At 39.6% G+C, this 20,814-nt stretch overlaps 1 pseudogene; it reads left to right on the top strand.

Annotated features, from left to right (window-relative positions):
- Positions 1-7,748: 7,748 nt before the first annotated feature.
- Positions 7,749-9,522, top strand: LOC138152186 (CD99 antigen-like protein 2; annotated as a pseudogene).
- The last annotated feature ends 11,292 nt before the right edge of the window (positions 9,523-20,814 follow it).

The raw sequence follows: 20,814 nt of genomic DNA, 5'->3' as shown, positions 1-20,814 counted from the left end.
TTCTTTCTTGAGCTGAACTGCCAAGCATTCAAACTCTGTTGATGGACTGGCCATGTTGTTTACATGCCAAACATAAATTTGTTTAAAAGACTATTTTACAGAGAAATCACACAAGGCAAGCGCTTGTGTGGAGGTCAGAAGAAGTGATACAAGGACACTCTCAAGGTCTCCCTGAAGAACTTTGGAATTGATTGTGAGATGCAGGAGACACTGGTACAGGACTGCCCAGCATGGTGTGTCTGCATCAAAGAAGGTGCTATGTTCTATGAGCAAAGGAGAATTGCAATAGCTCAAGAGACACATGAGACGTACAAATTTAGAGACATCTCCACTCCAGATGTTCATATGAACTATTTGCACCCAAAGCCTTCTGAGCTAGTATTGATCTGATCAGCTACAGTCAGACAAACTGTACCTTGACCCCCAACATGGTGATGTCATTTTGGTTCTCTTCAAGAACGAAGGACAACCTATGTATTATTGTACTAATATATGAATGTATAATAATGTATTACTATACTAATAATTAGGCAGCCCAGTGATTAGAGCTCTGGACTTGGAATAAAGAAGCCCCGAGTTTGAATCTTGACTCAGATACTTTCTAGTTGTGACCCTAAGTAAGTCACTTAATCTCTCTGTGACTCAGTTTCCTCATCTGTAAGATAGGGATAATAATAGTACTTACCTCCCAGGGTTGTTATAGGGACCAGATGAGAAAACATTTGTAAGGAGCTTCACAAAATTTTAAACTGTATATAAATGGTAGCTACATATGCACATTGTAAGCCACACAAAGAGAGAAATTTTAAAAGCATGAGATAAAGATGAAATATTTGATTCTAGGGAGTCAATTGGTAGCTGCTGGAGTTTACTGAGCCGAGGAGTGACATGATCAGACTTTCCACTTAGATCAATCCCTTCAGCTTTGTCAGTCACATAGGGGTAACAGATACAGACATGCAGAGTGTAGCCTGTGCCAGATTAAAGTGGGATTGGGAAATATTGTTTAAGTAAATAAAAATATAACAGAACATAGATAACATTACATTTTAAAACTAAGTCAATATGCAGCCAGCAGGGATCCTTATGTACAGATCAGTGGCCCCTGTTTCTATCAGTGTTTGATACCCCTGATAGAAAGTATGAATTAGAGAGGAGAGAGACTAGAGGCAAAGGCCAATTAGGAAGTTCTTGAATAGTCTGAGAGAGGTGATGCGCTTTGGAAGGTGGGTGGTGACTGGGTGAGAAGAGAGAAAGGACAGGTGAGGGAGATGCTGTAAAGAGAGAAATGGCAGCTGATTTTGCAACAGATTGTATATTTGGGGGGAGGGAGAGTGAGGAGTCAGAGAGAACATGCTGGTTTTGAACCTGGTGGACTCTAAGGATGGTTGGTGGTACTCTCAGTAATCCATTTCCTTAAAAAATACAAATCTGTTAAAAAACAAAACAAAACAAAAACCAAACCTAATCCCGCACACATTAGCTGGCTTTATTTGAATTTTCTACAGTTTTGACATGAGCTTTAGCTTCTGTGCCAGAGCCATATGCATTTTTATCCTTCTCACATGTGACCGATATTTAAAATAAGAAATAAAACATTAATACATTAATAAATAAAAATAAAGTAAAATAAAAACAATATGGAATGGTTATATTTATAAATTATACCAGATTATTAGTTTAATCAAACAATAAAATATGTACTTCACTTCTCAGGATTTGTTGGCCTGTGTTAGGAGATATACCAGATAATTTGTAGCAGCTTTCTCTTCAGTGAGTTTTTATATTTGTGCTGTTAATAAACTGGCTTGCATTTAAAAATACTTGGGAAGTTTAGAAAAGGGGAAGGTTGCAAGAAAAAGAAAATGCAAAGAGTTCTTCCATGCAGATTGCAACTCATCATGCCTGCCCGTCCTGTGTAACTGCATAAAAGTAGTAATCAAGGCCATGGGAGAAGTATAGAAAGAGAAAGAAGAAACCCACATTTAATTCAGTTCAATTCAACAAGCATTTTTTTGGCCATAAGAAGAGAACAATGAACCGGCAAAGGAGAATGAGCTGTCAGATAGGTAGGGGAACCAGGACAGAACAATGTCCCAGAAACCAAAGGAGTGTGCAGAAGGAGGGGGTGAGCAATGATGATTTCAGCTGCTGCAGAACGCTCAATAAATAATAATTCACCCATCTACCTACAAAGCATTTTCCTCCACTTGTTGTGAGGTGGGTGGTGTGCAGATAAGGAAACTGGGCCTCACAGAAGTGAAATGATTTGTCTAAGGACCCATCATTACTAAATGTCATAGCGAAGACTGAAACCTGATTCTCTTAACTTGAAATCCAGAAGTCTTCGTCCATGTGATTCACAATAACTTTAAAGTGCTAGGTCAAAGATGCCCCTGGGTGCACCTGTGACTCCCTCTTGGGCTAATCCTTCTTTAGAGAGGACTCTGAGCCTCTCTCCATATCTGAATGAGGATCGGCATCTCTATTTCGTCTCCTATTCCTTCCCTTTCCTCTGTCTGTGAAGACTTTTCCCTGCATCTCTGGCTTCAGGTGCAGGTGGCTTCTTGTATCAGCTGTGTAGATACGCAGGTCCATGTGTATCCCAGTACCTATCAGTGTGGTGGGGCCGGAAAAATAACATTCACAGGTTTGTCATGAGACTTGAGCAAGACGTAAGAAAGTAATTTGTAAATCATTAAATGTGATACAAATAACAAGGGTTATTATTTAGGCTACCTGAAGCCAAGGAACATGTGTACTTCTCTGATATTCCCCCAACAGCTTCTCTCAGGGGAAGCTTCTCTCATAGACAGACCTTTGCTACATCCCCCATCAAAAAAGGAAATGAGATTAGTCGGGAATAGCCTGTTATTGATGAAGCCATGTTGGCCCTTAATGAGCCCCGTTTCCCTTTCAAGATGTTTACTTACGATATACCTTTAATAAGATGTTCTAGAATGTAGACAGGGAGCAAAGCTTATTAACCTGCAGTTTGCTAACTTCATTTGTTTACACTGTTGAAAACGGGGGAAAATTTTCGCTTTCCTAGTCCTAGAGCAATACTATTCAAGTCTTTCAAAGGTCGTTGAGAGTGGTTCAGTATTAACAGGAGCAGCTGCCGTGGTGCAGTGGATAGAGTATTGGGTTTAGAATCGGGGAGATTCTTCTTTGTGAGTTCAAATCCAGCCTCAGGTACTTACTAGCTATGTGACCCTGGGCAAGTCACTTAATTCTATTTGCATCAGTTTCCTCATTTGTAAAATGAGCTGGAGAAGGAAATGGCAAACCACTTCTTTATCTCTGTCAAGAAAACCCCAAACAGTCACAAAGAGTTGAACACAACTGAAGAATAACAAGTTTCTTCTAGTACTTTCAATACTGCATATTGTTTGTCTCATCCTCGTGGCTTGAACTCACCAAAGGAAGGTAGTACTCTTTACCTAGCTTAAATTTCACCTGCCTCTTACCCATTTTTGTTCTGTCCTTTCCAATCTAAAGATAATTTTCCTTGGCAAAGCAGAGAGAAGCAAAATAAGAGACAAACCTTATTTCTATCATCAGTCATCATTATTCCATCTACCCAACATTGCAGTTTTATCCCTTTTTGAACCCTTCTCTTTTCCCCAATATAGGTTTAAAAAGGCCCTCTTTTTGGTTCTTTGTATTCATTACCAGTTCAATCCCAATTCATTCTGAGATTTAACATTCCTGACACTGATCTTTTTTAACTAGAGCAATTTCTTTCTTTTTAATTTTTATTAATATCCCTTGCTTTTGAGAAGAATGATGGCATAATAGATAGAAGATCTTAGAGTTAGAAAGATCTGGGTTCATTCTAGAGAGCAATTTGGAACTATGCCCAAAGGGCGATAAAACTGTGCATACCTTTTGATCTAGCAATACCACTGCTTCCTGTGTCCTAAAGAGATTTTTTAAAAAGGGAAAAGAACCCATTTGTACAAAAATATCTATAGCAGCTCTTTTTGTGGTGGCAAAGAATTGGAAATTGAGGGGATACCCATCAATTGGGAAATGGCTGAACAAGTTGTGGTATATGAATGTAATGGAATATTAAAGTTTATAAGTGTATAGCCTATATTAAATTGCTTACTGTCACCAGAGAAGGGAGGAGGGAGGGAAGAATAGAATTTGTAACTCAAAACTTTAAAAAACAACAACAAAAAGAAAGATCTGGGTTCAAGTCTCACCTCTAACACATAGTGAGTATTGAAATCTGGCTAAGTCACATAACCTCTCAGTGCCCCAGATAACTCTCTAAATACTATAATTTCCAATTGATAGTGAAATTTCAGGTTTAGTTCCATCCCATTCCATCCTTTATTTTCATATCACCTTCATACTGAATATATCCTTTCCCTTTCCCTACCTAGAGAACTATCCCTTTTAACTTCAAGTAACAGAGAAAAAATTAGTTCAGCAAAGCCAACCAACATATCAACAGTCTAATGATATATTTATCATTATGCATAGTATATTCACTCCCACCCACACCCACACATATACCTTTGCAAAGAAGAGAGAGACATACATTTTCTAATCATCTGGTCATTAGAATTATAGTGTTCCTAACACTATTTTTAACGTATAACATCAGACTTTTGTATTCACTTACCATTGCCTGTCTCTGTTCCTATCTTCTATGCATGTGAAGGCTGAACATGGTAATGACCCCAGCTTTCTCTAGCCTCTCTCTTCCTGGATTGTGACTGGTTTTCTCACTTCACTTGAACCTACTCTATCAGGTAGGATAGTGCCCCTGGAGGGGGCTATTACTCACTAAGTGGCTATTACTCACTCTTAGAGTTCTAGGATGTACTCCTGCTACTCAGTAACATAGCTCCTGAGCCCCTATTGGTACGCTTCTCATTTATACAAAATAAGTTACCATGTAATACCATGAAACACTTATGAAATGAGAAGAAAAAAAGCAAGAATAATCAAAATATTTACTCAATAGAGATAAAAGAGGGAGTAATCAAACATCACAATTCACACAAAAACCTGGGTCATACTCTACAGTATTCTTAGATTCAGAGTTAGAAAGGACCTTAGAGGTCATCAAATCCAAATCCATCATTTATAGATGAAGAAACTGAGGCCAAGAAAGGTTAAGTTACCATGGTCAGAGGCAGAGTCGGACTCAGTTCTTGACTCTAAGGCCACCACTCTATCAACTACATCCCCTAGCTGCCTAGGGTGGGGAAGTAGACACACACAGAAACTTAGTGGTAAGGCACATAAGTAGGGAAACCCAGGTTCCCAGACAAATTCTCAGCTCTTGACTGAAGGCTTTCACGTCCTTGATCTCTTTAAGGAAGAGTCTATACCACACATCACAAGGTTGTGATAGCCACTCATGCTAGGGTGCTAAAAAAAAAAAAGTACAAGCATTTTTTAGAAAATTATATCAGCATTACACTTATTTGGTGCAAATAAGTATAAGATTCCCTTAAGACTGGAATCTGCCAAGGTAGATGGGTCTGTGAGCAGCTAGATGGTGCAGTGGATAGAGTACCAGGCCTGGAGTCAGAAAGACTCATCTTCTTGAGTTCAAATAGGACCTCAGACACTTCCTAGCTGTGTGACCCTGGACAAGTCACTTAACTCTATTTTCCTCAATTTCCTCATCTGTAAAATGAACTGGAGAAGGAAATGGCAAAACGCTTTAGCCTCTTTGTCAAGAAAACCCCAAATGGGGTCACAAAAACTTGGACGTGACTGAGATGACTCAACAACAATAACAAAATCAGGTCTGTTCTCTATGAGTTATGAATTATTTCCCCTTCTGTAGCTCTCAAGGACAGTAAAAAAAAAACAACCTCCAAAACAAAACAAACAACAAAAACAAAAGACGAACAATAAGAGGGGCTAGCCAAGATGCTTGCTCTCTCTGGGGGGGGGGGGAAGGGGCGCGCAGATGGCACTAAAAAGCAACAAAACCAGTCATCTCTTCACATAGAAGACACTTACTGTTTTCCTCCGATCAGCTTCCAGCAGCTATAGTACTCTACTACAATCAAACAGATCCTCACGTTTGTCTCAGCTCCCGTCAGTTTCTTTATTCTGGCTTCTGTAAGCAACTTGTCCTCAACTGATCAATCCCTTAATCAACAAATACTTATTAAGTGCCTACTATGTGCTAGGCACTAGGAATATAAGCACAAAGAATTCAATAGTCCCTCATTGAAAGGAGTTTATATCCTAATGGAAGATACAAGTATATGTAAAAACATATAGCACAAATATTGAGTCAATAACTAAAATGTATGCAAAGTAATTATCTATGAGATAGTTTGGGTGGGGAAATACTTGGAGGGATTGTGAAAGCCTTCACATAGAAGATGGTGCTTGAGCTTTGTATTAAAGGAAGAAAGGGACTCTATGAGCTAGAGGTATGGAGAGAGTACATTTCAGGGAAGGAGAAAAGCAATGAGAAATGGGGGATTGTGTGTGAGGAACAGAGAAAAGATCAAGTGGAGAGGAGATAAGATCAAGTGTGTGTGCAAAGAAAAGGGCCTCCTCTTTATCAGAGACTGGGGAAAAGAGAAGACAGTGTGAGAAGATGTCAAAGATTACTGGAACAATCATCAGTTTGGCTGAATTGCAGAGTGCAGGAGGAGTAATGTCCAGTGAGGCTAGAGAGATAGATCAGGACCAGACTTTAAAAGCTAGATAGAGGAATTTCCATTTTAACCTGGAAGCAATAGGGAGCCATGGGAATTAGCTGAGTAGGGGAGTCACATGATTAAAGAAGTGACTTAGGAAAATTACTTCAGCAGCAGTGAGTAGATTGGCCTGCAAGGAGGAGAGATTTGAGCCAGGGATACAATTAGGAGGCTGTTGCAATAATCAGGGCAAGAGGTAAAGAAGGCCTGAACCAAGGTGGCAGCAGAATGAGTGGAGAGAGGGGTTCATATGTTCAAAATGTTGTAAAGGAAGAAACAGCAATATTTAGCGATTGATTTGATAGAGGGAGTGAAGGAGAATGAAGAATCTAGAACAATACTAAGGTTATAAACTGGGGGACTGGAAAGATGGTGCCTTCAACAGAAATAGGTAAGTTTGGATGAGGGGAGGGTTTAAGGGGAAAGAGAATGAATTTAGTTTCGGACAGGTTGAATTTGAAATGTTCTTGGGACATCAAGTTTGAAATGTCAAACAAGCAATTAGTGATGCAAGGTTGATAACTCAGGAGAGAGACTGAGACTGGATATATAGAGATGTTATTAAACCCCTGGGATCAGATGGAGTTACCCAGAAAGTATAAAGAGAGAAGGCCTATGATAGAACCTTGGGGAACATCAAAATTAGGAGATGTGATATGGATGATTGCCCAAGAAAAGAGACATGCAGCTAAGAGGATAACTAGGAGAGTGGTGTCCTAAAAACCCAGAGAGGAAAGAGTATCCAGAAGGAGAGCGTAGGCAACAGTGTCAGATTTAGCAGACAGGTAGAGAAGGATGAAGACTGAGAAAAGGCCAATAGGTTTGGCAATTAGGAGATGGTACCTTTTGGAAAGTTTTAGTTAAGTAATAAGATCAGACGCCAAATTGTAAAGGGCTAAGAATTGAATGAGAGAAGTAGATGAAAGGCAGCAAATGTAGATAGCTTTGTTAGGTACTCTGGTAGGAGAGGAAAGATATAGAACCACAGACTGAGAGAGGATAGTAAAGTCTAATGAGGTATTTTTTAAGAATGGGAAAGGCTTGGATGTGTTTGAAAACATGAAGGAAGAGGACGAGGAGAAGAAAGTGAGAGAGGAGGTAATTGAGGAAGCAATCTTGGGGGAGAGGAGAGGAGATAAGATCAAGTGTGTGTGCAAAGAAAAGGGCCTCCTCTTTATCAGAGACTGGGGAAAAGAGAAGACAGTGTGAGAAGATGTCAAGGACTACTGGAACAATCATTTGCAATTGCTTTAGCATCTCAAATTTTGAAGTTGCCCTCTATCTAGAACCTCCTTCTCTACCTTCTCATACGCAATTAATCTGTTCTTTATCCACTTTTAGTTTCACTTCCTTTCTGAACCAATAGACTCCACAGTTAGTCTTTTCAAGGCTGACCTTGAAAAGGTCAAGGGGATTCATGCTAATACCCTTGTTTCCCTTTCTCCTTTGTCTGAAACCTCCGATCTTGACAAACTCCTCCTTTTCCATTTCCCTCTTTCCTCTAAAATAACACAGCCTTTCTCATGGCCTTTATCACATTCTGCTTCAGATTATACTTAAATACAAGGCTTTTCTTCACTAATATTCTATAAGCTACATCTGGTCAGAGACAGTATTTTCTTCTTTGTATCACTACAACTACAAAGCCTTGCACATAGTGGATGCTCAATAAATAGGTTTTGGATGACTAAGTTAGAAAATGTTATTGTGAAGTATAAACCACTGTAGGAACAGAGGCAATGTATAAACAAGTTAAAAGCTTTTTAAAAATGGCATGGCTGGAGGGCTGGTTCGGATGTTTGGAAAATCTCGTGTGCTCCTGCCTTTCGCACCTCCCTCTGTTCTCTGGAAGCCAACTCTCCTCACTCTCCCGCATCTTTCTGAGCCTCCTGGTCCTCTTGGGACCCCTCCTCCATCTACCCCTTGCCACCTGCCCTCCAGCAATACCCACCTGGGGCTCAGCGCGCTTCCTAGCCCTGGCTTTCATCTCAGAGCTTCTGCTGCATGGAGGGGCATCTGGAGGAATTCACCATCCACCTGAGACCAGGACTCAGTGCCAGATTGCCTTCATCATAGTGGCAAATGATGTTGGAGCTGGGAAGAGTTTGGAAGATGGGCTGGGAGAATCTAAAAGAATGGGTGGGCAGTCATGGACAACATTGATTGGCACAGCTGGAAAGAGCCTTAGAAATAATCTGACCTGGGCCCAATATTTTACAAATGAAGATGGGAAGTCCTGGAGAAGGATTTACTGGTTTACCTATGCTCATGCAGCTAGTCAGTGGCAGAGAGGTTGCCAAAGATTTAAGATTTTATTGGACTCCTTGTACGAGGGAATTGGATGATTTGAATGTGGAAGTGGCAAACCCAATCAAAATCCTACAACAAATTTTGACTTGAGTGATGCCTTAGGTCTTCAGACAACCACTAAACCCCTCCACAAAAAATCAGATTCTGAATTTCTTGGTTTTGACTTGAGCGATGCCTTGGATGATAGAAAAATGATGGATTCAGTGGTGGTGGAGACAGGTCCAATATAAAACCTGGTGAAGGACTATTGGCTAAGGATTGAAAAGATATTATAGAGGGCAGCTACAAACCCATTAAGGGCAAAAGTGATGGCAAGTGTGACAGCAATGATGGTCCTGGGACTGGAACAATAGCAGAAACTGGGACAATTGCCAGCATAGCTAGCGTCCTTAGAATGGCACTCATTGGAACAGTCTCCAGTTATATCTCTGTCAACAAAAGAAATTTTGCTTTAACACTTATCGGAGTATCAATCTGTATCAAAGGACAAAGCCTGGAAGGTGTGAGCACTGCAGAACTTTAAGTTAAATATTCAGCATTACAAACTGAATCTACAGAGAAACCTTCCAAAGATCTAAGTCCACAGCAAATACACATATACACATTTCAAATGCTTATAATTTTGCTTATTTAATTTGGATTGAAAACTATTCTCTAACTCTATAACTGGCTTCTTATTGGCATAAGCTTTTTGGGGGGGGATTTGATTATTTATGTTGGACTGAAAAAACTTAAATCACTTTAAAAGTGATCGGGGTAGGAAAAGTGCAATTCACTCAGATCTGCTGTGAGATAACTGGCCCAGCCCCTTATGAAATAGAAGTGTCTGAGATGAAGGTGATGAAAACGTAGGAGAAGATTTATCTAACTCCTAGGGCCCACTGGCTCCCTTGTATTCATTCATAGACAGTAATTCTCCCAAGGAAGTCCAGGCCTATTCTTCTCTAGTGCAGTTGGAAAATTGAAATAAGGTAAGGTTAGGAACTTAGGTAGTCAGGGGTGATAGAGAAAAAAATAAACAGGGGAAACAGGAACTAAGCATGAGAAAGGAATGCAAATGAATGTCAAGGTCACTGAGTAGACTGAAAAAAATCCACATGGTAGTATACCTCATATATTTTGGGGTACCCAAACCTGGACTTTTTTTCTTTAAACTTTGACTGAGGGGGCAGTTTTCAACATGTGCAACCTGACCCTTCCTCAGCTTTCTCAAAATGGGAAATGCAGGGTTTTTTTATTTTCCAAACCTAAAAAAAATCAGTTATAGAAAACAATGTCTGTAGTATTAGTATTAATCTTTATTTATTTACTTATATTATTATCTTGTAGCAAGAACTTGTGACAAAGATAACATTGCCTGAAAGCATATGGGAATGTGTTTATATCTGTAAAAGACCATACTTGAAAACACCTATGGCCACACACAATTAGACTTTGTAGCCAAATGGAGGGAAGAAGCACCATCTCCTCCTGATTTGTTTTCTTTTCAGAAAACAACTTTTTTGACAGCAAGAGGGGATTGTTGTTCATTTTATTTTGGGAACATATCCTTAATCCTATGAAAACTAACTAGCAAGAACAGTTTTCTTGGCTATCACTTAGAAAACTGAATGCATTAAGGTAACATTGGAGTTAAAAAAATCAATTCTAGGCCCTGAGCACATGTCCAAGGGGCAGCATGAAAAAATCTTTTCTGTGTTTGTCAAATAGAAAGAAATTTGGTGCTATCACTGGTCAAAGACCATTTGGGATTCTATTCCCACTGGGCCTTTCTGTGTCTTAGGGGAAGGGTCATTGTTACACTTTTCTTTTCTACAGAATCAGAGATTTGTACCAATCACTAAGGGTTTTTTGCTGCTCAAAATCTGAGACCTATTCAGAATAGGAACAAAGTAGCTTAAAATTGCACCATCAAGAGCTGCTTTAGAAGTAAAGATAAAAAACATTTCTTGGGGGCAGATAGGTGGTTCAGTGGTTAAAGTACTGGTGCTGGACTCAGGAGGAAGAGCTGAGTCCAAATGTGACCTCTGACACGTGATGCTTACTAGTTATGTTACCCTGGGCAAGTCACTTCACCCTGCTTGCCTCTCCAAACAAAAAGCAAAACTCATTTCGTAGGGCAAATAGAATTCTATTTGCACAGAACCTCTCAACTACAGTCTAACCATGTTTACCTGGATTAGCATATCCACAATTCCCACCCAAGTCTTAACCACTCTGCTTTTCTATAAATATTTTTAAACTATTCTACCCACAATACTCTCATGAAAAATGATCTGTAAAACTTTTTGGAAGTACTTTCTTAGCTTTAAGTCTGTCTTAAAAAACACCTTGTTAACAAATAATAAGAAACAAATTACAAAGAAAAAAAATGGCCCAGCCATTACTTAAGGCAGGAAAAGATCATAAATTTAAAGAAAAGGTTTATATCTTCAGCAACACAGGAACTCAAGGTGGGTTCATTGCTGTAAAACATTTGAGAAATATGTCTAATATGCAGAGAATATATTAGAAAATTGATTTCCGGGAACAACTTCAAGCTTAAGAAAAATGTTTTAGTCCTTATAACTCTATTCTAATGGATCCAAATGAATTAGAAAGTAAAATTCATGTCATAGCCTTGAATCAAAAGATTCTTATATACTAATAATTAACATTTGCATAGTACTTTAAGGTACTTTCCATAGATTATCTGTAATAATAATATTTGCAAAATGCTTAGCACAGTGCCTGGCACATAGTAAGTGCTATATAAATGTTATTTATTAATAATAGTAATAATAATAAGTAATGCCTACTGTGTGCTAAGTGCTTTATAAATATCCCATTTCATCATCACAACCAACCCTGGGAGATATTATTATCTACATTTCACAGTTGAAGAAATGGAGGCAAACAGAGGTTGTGACTTGCCTAAGGTCACACAGCTGGTAAGTCTCTGAAACTGTATTAGAATTCAGTCTTCCTGACTCCAGGCCCAGTGCTCTATCCATTGCCTCACAGTTGCTATGATACCCTGGCCACAACCCAGGAAGGTAGATACTATTATTGTCCCCATTTTATAGACTAGGAAACTGAATCCGAGAGAGGTTAAGTGACATCCGTATATGCATACGTAGACACACATACATATATACACATACATGTACATATACATATATAACACCTGTGGCTACCCACTATACACACCTATAAAGGTCTTCCTCTCTTAAAGTCTAACACTCCAACTACTGCACAGAACCTCTTAACAGATAAGAAGGGAAAAAAGATATATAACAAATATATAAATATATTTTATACACATAAAATATATACAAATATATAAAAACATATATAGCAAATAAAAAGTAGTAAATATAAAAATGGGAAGACAGAACAATAAAAGTTGAGAGGAACCTTCCATATATATCACTGCTGTTGCCTACTTTGCAATATATCAGAAGTGTGTAATTAGATGCCAACTAAACTAAGGAAAATTATAACTTGAACTTGTAGAGAACTGAGTCATTAACTTAGGCACTACTGACAAATTAAATTTCACAACCCACAAAAACAGAATGCAATTAAAACCTTTGTCTTCAGAGCTATATGGCTACATCATAGGTGAAAACACCTGACCTAATCAGATTCTTGTAGCATTTTAGTCATTAAAATCCCTTGAATAGTATATAAGAAATAACTTGTGTAAAATCTACTTCATACAAAAACCTTATAAATGCATTCCAGGGTATTTCTTTTCTGTTCTGATAAACCACCACATTTTCACAATGATAATCACAGACCTCATTCAAAATAGGGAGGAAAGAGTAGATTTGACAGAAAGAAAAACAAAATGAATCTGAATGCTATGTAATTATAATGACCAATCTTGGCCCAGAAGAAAAGTTGAAATAATAACAATAATAGCTAGCATTTATTTTGTGCCCTAAAAATTACAAAGCACTTTACAAATATTATCTCACAACCCTTTGAGATAGGTGCTATTATGATCCCCATTTTACAGATAAGAAAAAGGGGGTAGATAGAGGTTAAGTGATTTGCCATAGGGTCACACAGCTAGTATGTGAGGCTGAATTTGAACTCAGGTCTCTTTAGACTCTAGAAACGGTTGCTCTATTCATTATACTGCTCACTTGCCTCTTGTTGTCTCTAAAAATATACCTCCTTCACTTCATGGGGGATTTGGAAAAGGGTATGTCATCTATAACTGTAGCAAACTAGAGTGATTATGAGATTTATTTAATTTTGTCTATGTTTTTGTATTTGTATCCACAGCATTTAGAATAGTGCTTGGCAAATAGTAAATACCTGATAAATGCTTCTCTCTCAACACTCCTTCCATTCATTTACAATTTCCCAATTATAACCTTCAACATTCTGAAAAGTCATATGTCAATGAGTTGATGGACCACAATACATTTCAGACATCTTTACCTCCATCAGTGTCTGGCTTTCCTATAGGTCCTTTCAGTACATTTATCTGAGGGGCCAGTTTTCTCTTAGTTCCTCAGTCTATGTCTCTCCTCAAGCACTTTTTGAGGAGCTGTGTTTGTTCTCAAGATGATTTTTTTTTATCAGTGCTCCTTAAATTTTTTCTTACCCTTTCAGGAACCAAAATGCCCATATAACAAAAGGGTAATACTTTAGAAAATCTAAATTGGTCTATTTGCATCCATCTCTCTCTTCTTTTTTTTTTTTTTAAAGCAATTGGGGTTAAGTAACTTGCTCAAGGCCAGGTGTTTTTGGGTGGGTGCTAAGTATCTGAGCCCGGATTCGATCCCCCAGATCATCCCGACACTGGGGCCAGTGCTCTTATTCGCTGTGCTACCTGGCTACCCAATCTCTCTCTTCTTTGTGGGAATTATTTCTGTTTGAGTCTTTCAAATTTCATGTTGGAGACCTTCTTCTCCCTCTTGGGCTGACTTTCTTGTGGTTTTATGACTTGATATACTACCTATCCTTCCTCTAAACCTTTTGAAATCTCAAAATCCTCTACAAAAATCACAGCAGACTTTTCTTTCCTCCATCACAACTTCTTAGTTGGAGTAGACACTTGTTTCTAAGGTTCTCATCATTTCCATGTTGGTCGCCATCAGTTCTAGAGTAACAATTCCTGAGATTTAAAGTTATTAAGGGAAATCAATGATGTGTTAGCTTGCCAGTAAGACTTCCAGTTCATGTATTGGTAAATGATGTCTCCCATCCCTGCTGTCTCCTGCATCTGTGTCTGCTTTGAGACCTCTTTTCTTGATTTAACATTCATTTTCCCCTTCTGCCAGGTATATTCTTCTGAACATCTGACTTCTGATTTCTGCTTCCATTGATCTTCACCCAATGCCCTCCATTACATTTCTACCCTCTGGCTCCTGGATTCCCTATGTGAGTGTATCTTAATGTGTATGCAATGCCACTCTGCTCCACCTTTGATCTGTTCTGTGCTTTTGACATAAGGAATGCCCTCTGAAGCCATGTTCTTGTTATAAATGTCATTCCGCAAAGTCCCAGTGATATCTGGGGGATCAAATTTGTCTCTTTCTATTAGGATCTATAGTTCCTTTTGCTTTTTATCCCTACTTTGCATATTTGTATATAAGCATATTAGGTCTTGGGTTCTGAGATTTTGACTCCTGTGAAGAACGGGGTATTTCTACTGTTATTCTTCTACCTGCATCACAACGGGGGAAGTCCAGTGGTTGCTTGTTGTTGTTCAGTTGTGCAGTCGTGTCTGACTCTTCATAACCCCTTTTGGAGTTTTCTTGGCAAAGTTACTGGAGCAGTTTGCCAGGAAACTGAGGCAAACAGGGTAAAGTGACTTGCCCAGCTAATAAGTGTCAGATTTGAACTCAGGAATATGAGTCTTTCTGATTCCAGGCTCAGCACTCTACTCACTGCATCACTCAATGGTATATAGCTTGGTGGGTAGGTAGTTTCTTTCCTCTATTATCCAGTGTTTTCATTTTAAAACCCTTACCTCAGATTTGCAGGAATCAAACATTTAAGCAACCCTCAATAGTTGCAAAGCATTCCTAGCCAAAAATTCATCAATTATTAAACTATAGTTCGTAAATTCAAATCTTGTTATCACCAACCTCTTAACCAGCTTTTCATTGTCCAATCGGCCTTCCTCTCCCAATTCCTCTGCCTTCAACTGGCAACAGTGATAAAAATGCCAACTCTGGCCCCAAGGTCTTCAGTTTCTTGCCCAAGCCTTCTCAACCTCTAGAATCCTTTGTAGTTTTTTTTTTTTCTGGCAGTATCAATTATCCCCACGTGAATCACTAGAAGTGGGTAATGGTTATCAATTCTGACAAGTCTTGGGAGACTCTATCATGTCCTAGATACATACCCTGGGAAGACTGCCAGCCTCTCCATTATTGTCAGGTTGACAGATAGCTACCTCAGTACCCCTCAGCAGGGAGCCACCAATCTCCACTCCATGTCTTTTCTTTCTTTGACCCCTAGTGGATTATCTCCATTATCTTGTCTCTCTTGGGCTACTTGGACGTGACAGTAGAGAAAGTCAGAAAGGGATTTAGAGGGGACATGATAGCTGTCATTAGGTATTTGAAAGTCTATCTCATGGAAGAAAGAATAGATTGTTCAGTTTGGACCCAGAGGGCAAAAGTAAGAGCAATCGGTGAAGCTTGCAAAGAGATTGCAAATTTTGGCATAATGGGAGGAGAAACTTCCAAACAGTCAGATTTTCAAAAGTGGAATGGGCTGACTCAGGAAGCAGGGGATTCCCCTTTGATGGAAGGCTTTAAGCAAAAGTAAGATGATGATTCCTTAGGTATTATGCTATAGAGGGGATTCTTCTTCCTATAGGACATCCCTTCTAACTCTGAAATTCTGTGACTCTTGGTGACTTTGTGGATAGAGCAATAAAGAGGATACACAAGGCTCCACATAGTTCCCTAGCACCAACTTCAGAGATGAATCACTATTAGGGAAACATTCAAACCTGGTAAGTCCACGTGTCAGAAGTCTTCTTCTTTCCTCCTCCTCACCTCTCTGATACTCAGGTTTTCTTTCTCACCATTGAAAATCTAAAGAGGTGGGGTGGCTAGGTGGCTCAGTGAATAGAGCACCGGCCCTGGAGTCAGGAGGACCTGAGTTCAAATCCGGCCTCAGACACTTAACACAAAAACTAGCTGTGTGACCTTGGGCAAGTCACTTAACCCTAATTACCCTCCAAGAAAGGAAGGAAGGAAGGAAGGAAGGAAGGAAGGAAGGAAGGAAGGAAGGAAGGAAGGAAGGAAGGAAGGAAGGAAGGAAGGAAGGAAGGAAGGAAGGAAGGAAATCTAAAGAGGTGTTGTTGTTCATCCTTTGTTTTGGAAGAGGACCAATGACATCACAGATTGATATCATTGAATTTAAGTGAGGCAGAGGTGAGTGAAGTTGTCAGCCTCACTCTCTTCCAGAGTCATTGAAGTCGTGACAAGACAAAAGTCAAAATGACTAATAATGGCCCGGGATGCAGTGAATGACCTTGGCATCTTCAACGTCTGACCAAGCTTTAAGCATTCAACGGTGCTTGCTTCAACCACCTTTGTGGCCATTGGAACAGATTGTTCTCACCTGCCTATTATGCTGGGGGGATGTCTACTTGTGCTTGGGGCAGACATCTCCCTAACTCACTGATGGGTTTGAGACCTGTTGGTTCCTCTCAACTTGTCTTAGCCCATCTGCCAAAGCGTATTTTTACATTATATTAGATGCCTATATATTATGTTATATATAATTTAAAAAGCATATTAAAGATTATAGAAACCTATCCTACAAAGAAAATCCATATTACCTAGGCTAGGTATATATGCCCAGAGAGTTATCTTTGGAAATGGGATGAAAAGAGAGAGAGATCATCTGCCAAGTTCCTGCTGTAGCACCCCTTCCTTTGTTCTCTGAGGTAGGACCTCCCAATTCTCACACATTGGTGAATCGGATCTCCTAAAGTGTAACAGCTACCCCACGTTCCAAGGATAATCTTTGGACACATATTCTGAAAAATATGGTTCAAGAGGTCCCACTGGTGTGCTTACTTTTAATAATCAATCAGTACAAAAATTAGTTCAGAAAAAGGTATTTATTAAGATGGTATAGCAAGAACAGTAGTTATACAACCATTCCCCACTCTCCCACTAAATCACATAGCATTTGTGAGAAAAAGCAGAGTAAAATAGTAGTAAGATATATATGTATGCATATATATACATATGTGTATATATGCATACGCACATAGGCACACACACATATATACATACACACATATACATATATAACTTATCTCTGGGCCTCAGTTTTCCCAACTTTATAAAATAAGGAGGTTGGACTAGATGACCTCTAAGACACTTTCCAGCTCTGAATCTCTGATCTTGTGGATCTATGATCTTATGATACTATTTCAGGGCCTCAAAGTCCTTTCTCTCCTAATGGGATTCTCATAAAGTTCAACTCTTGATTACCAGGCCTAGATCCAAGGGATGTGCTAGTAAACATTTAACAACTTGCTCTCCAAAATGCAAGACACACTTTTAAGTTTAGTCTACATTATTAACATTTGTCCATCACTTTCTTAAGTCTAGAGTGACAATCAATAAAACAATAAATCTAGCCCTGATGTATATTGCATGCTAATTCCTGACTTAGAAATGTTCACACTGAAAATTTAACAATTGGTTCTCAAAATCTACTAAAAGCTGGCTCTAGAACACCCCTGGCCTAGCTTTTTCTTGAATTCATAGCCAGGTCTCTTTTTTACTGCCAGGGGTCATCCTTCTAAAAGTTGCTTCCTTCTTTGAGTGATTATTTCTCTGTATCCGAGTCCGGAGAATGTGTTTCCTTTTTTTCCCCCCAACTTTCTGGAGGGCAGTTGGAGTTAAGTGATTTGCCCAAGGTTACATGGCTAGTTTGTGTGTGTGTGTGTGTGTGTGTGTGTGTGTGTGTGTGTGTGTGTGTGTGTTAAGTGTCTGAGACAGGATTTGAACTCGGATCCTCCTGACTCCTGGGCCAGTGCTCTATTCACTGCACCACCTAGCTGCCCCTGGAGAGTATGTTTCTACTTAATGACTGGTTCTTCTGTGGACACTCCCAAATCAATGAACTCTGAAACTTCTGGATGGTGTACCTCCTTCTAGGTAGGTAGCTCTGCTTCTAGATTATGGCCAATGAAGGAGGAAGAGAAAATCAAATCCACTCCCTCCCTCCCCCCACAAGGTGAAATTCTGTGTTCTTCACAAACTGTTATCTACAATTGTCTCCAATTCTAACTATTAGTCTCAGAAGGCTGTTATTTAAAGCCTCCATGGACATAATCATTGGGTTTTGTTTGTTAGTATGTTTGTTTTCCTTATCCAATGGCCAGATTCCCTTTAATTCCATCACAAAAAGGTGTTCATACTGTGTCAAGGGAACACAGTGTGCTCATATTTTGTTAACATTAATTCCTCTTCATCTGTGATCATATTCTGTAACTATATCAACTAGTTGAAGGGAGGGCCCCAAATGACCCCCTCCCCTCCTTCTCATGCCTCTTCTAATACATCTTTTAGATTTTACCCTTTCTCTTTGTCTCTGAAGCCATCACCCTTGGCAGCCTTTTACCTACTTGAAGATAGCCACTCTGCCCTCTTTGAGTCTAACACTCCTGTGGTTTTCAACTGTTCTTTTTAGGACTTGTTTAACATTTTTTATTGAAGGCTAAGATAAATGGCAAAGAGGGTATGCTTATCAAATTTGCAGATGAAACAAAGCTGAGAGGCATATCTGGTACATGGGATGTCAGAATCAAGATGCGAAAGGTCTCCACGGGATATAACAATGATTCAAATCTAATTAGATGCTGTTTAATAGGGATAAATGTCAAGTCCCACATTAGGCTTTAAAACACACACACACACACACACACACACACACAATGGGTGGTGCTACTGATGTTGGGAGTGGGATAGATAACAATTCACATGAAAAAATCCCTGGGGTTTTTGTGGACTATCAGCTCAATTAGAGATTCCAATGTGGCTTGGTAGCCAAAAAAGCTAACATGAGTTCTGGCTGTATTAACAATCCCTTGTCTGGGTGAGTGGGGCAGCTAGGTGGCACAGTGGACAGAGCACCAGTTTTGGAACCAAAAAGACTCATCTTCATGTGTTCAAATTCAGCCTCAAACCCTTACCAGCTGTGTGACTCTGGGCAAGTCACTTAACCCTGTTTGTCTCAATTTCCTCATCTGTAAAATGAACTGGAGAAAGAAATGGCAAACTACTTCAGTATCTTTGCCAAGAAAAACCCAAAACGGGGTCACAAAGAGTCAGACATGACTGAAATGACTCAATAATCTGGGCAAATATACCCCAAAGTTCTGTCCTGGTCCCCCTATTTTCTCCTCTCCTCTTCTTTTCTTAGAACTCCTAATTTCGGTTATCACCTCTTTGCAGATGACCCATGGATCTACATATCAATCAGTCTCTCTCCTGATTTCCAGTCTCACCTCATGAAGTGCCCTTCTCAAATTCAACATACACAACCTAGATCTCATTATCTTCCCTCCTCCCACCCATCCCTCTTCCTATCTTTTTTTTTTTTTTTGTTAAGAGAACTTCAGCATCCTTCTCGTTGCCCAGGTTCAGGTCAGTCATCCTCATCCCTTCAGTCTCCCTCATCACCATATATTCCATCAGCTACCAAGTCTTTGATTACTCTGCCACATCCAGACATCTCTGGAACCCTTCTCTTTATTCGCTGGGACACCATTCTAATTCAGGTTTGTACCACCTATACTGGACCATTTCAATGGTCATCTAAAGGATTGCCACCACCTCCTAATTACTTTTGCTGCCTCTAATCTCTCACTTCTCCAATCTATCCTCCACTCAGTTGCCAAATTACTCTTCCTAACCATGTAGTTTCCCTGCTCAAGGACTTTTAGTGGTTCCTTACTGTGTCTAAGACAAAATATAAACTCTCTTTGGCATTTAGAGTTTTTCCCAATATGGTTCCCATCAACCTTTCCAGGCTTATTGCACATTATTCCCCTTCATACATTATAGGTTTCTGCCAAGTTGGTTTACCCGCTGTTAGCTGTACATAACATTCCACTTTTTATCTCCATGCCTTTGCATAGACAGTACCCCCTGCCTGGAATGTACTCTCTCCTCACCTTTACCTTTTCCAAGCCCTAGCTTTCCTCAAGGCTCAGTTTAGGCACCATATCCACCTATACAAAGCCTACCCCTATCTCCACATTTGCCAGTAGCCTCCCCTCTTGAAATTGTATTGTATTTACTTTGAATGTATTTTGATTCTTTTATCTACATACACATTTTCCATTCTTCCTTCTCCCCCACCCCTTGCAAGAATGCAAGATCCTTAGAGCAGGGACTATTTCATTTTTGTCTTTGTATATTTAATGTCTGTGGACCTGGCACACAGTAGGTACTTGAGAAATGCATGTTGATTGAATGAAGGGTGCAGAGCAATAAATTTGGCTGCCCAATGAAGTACCAAGACTTAGAGCATGTATAGTATACCCCCAAACCATGCGGAGATTTGGTGAGCCCACTTCTGGGCACTCACTACATGTTCATTAACCACCCTGCTGCACCCATCTGGATTTAATCATCTCCCCAGGAAGCTCATCGTTCTGCGAGATCACAGCAATCCTGGAAATCAGACTTTGTCAGTGCCCACTGCTCTGGGTCCCCTCCCTCTGATTGGAGGAGCTTCCTTCCAGAAGCTCCATTTAAGGAGGGTGTTCTGATCAGGCATCTCTTCATTTCCCACCCAGTTTTACTCCTCTGGATTTCATTGTGTCCCCATA

The sequence above is a fragment of the Petaurus breviceps genome, unplaced genomic scaffold (genome assembly GCF_028583685.1).
Source record: "Petaurus breviceps papuanus isolate PSGF00001 unplaced genomic scaffold, PetGlider_PUasm1.0 90919, whole genome shotgun sequence".
NCBI lineage: Eukaryota > Metazoa > Chordata > Mammalia > Diprotodontia > Petauridae > Petaurus > Petaurus breviceps.
The sequence above is the reverse complement of the archived record's forward strand: the minus strand, read 5'-3'. Positions and strand labels throughout refer to the sequence as shown.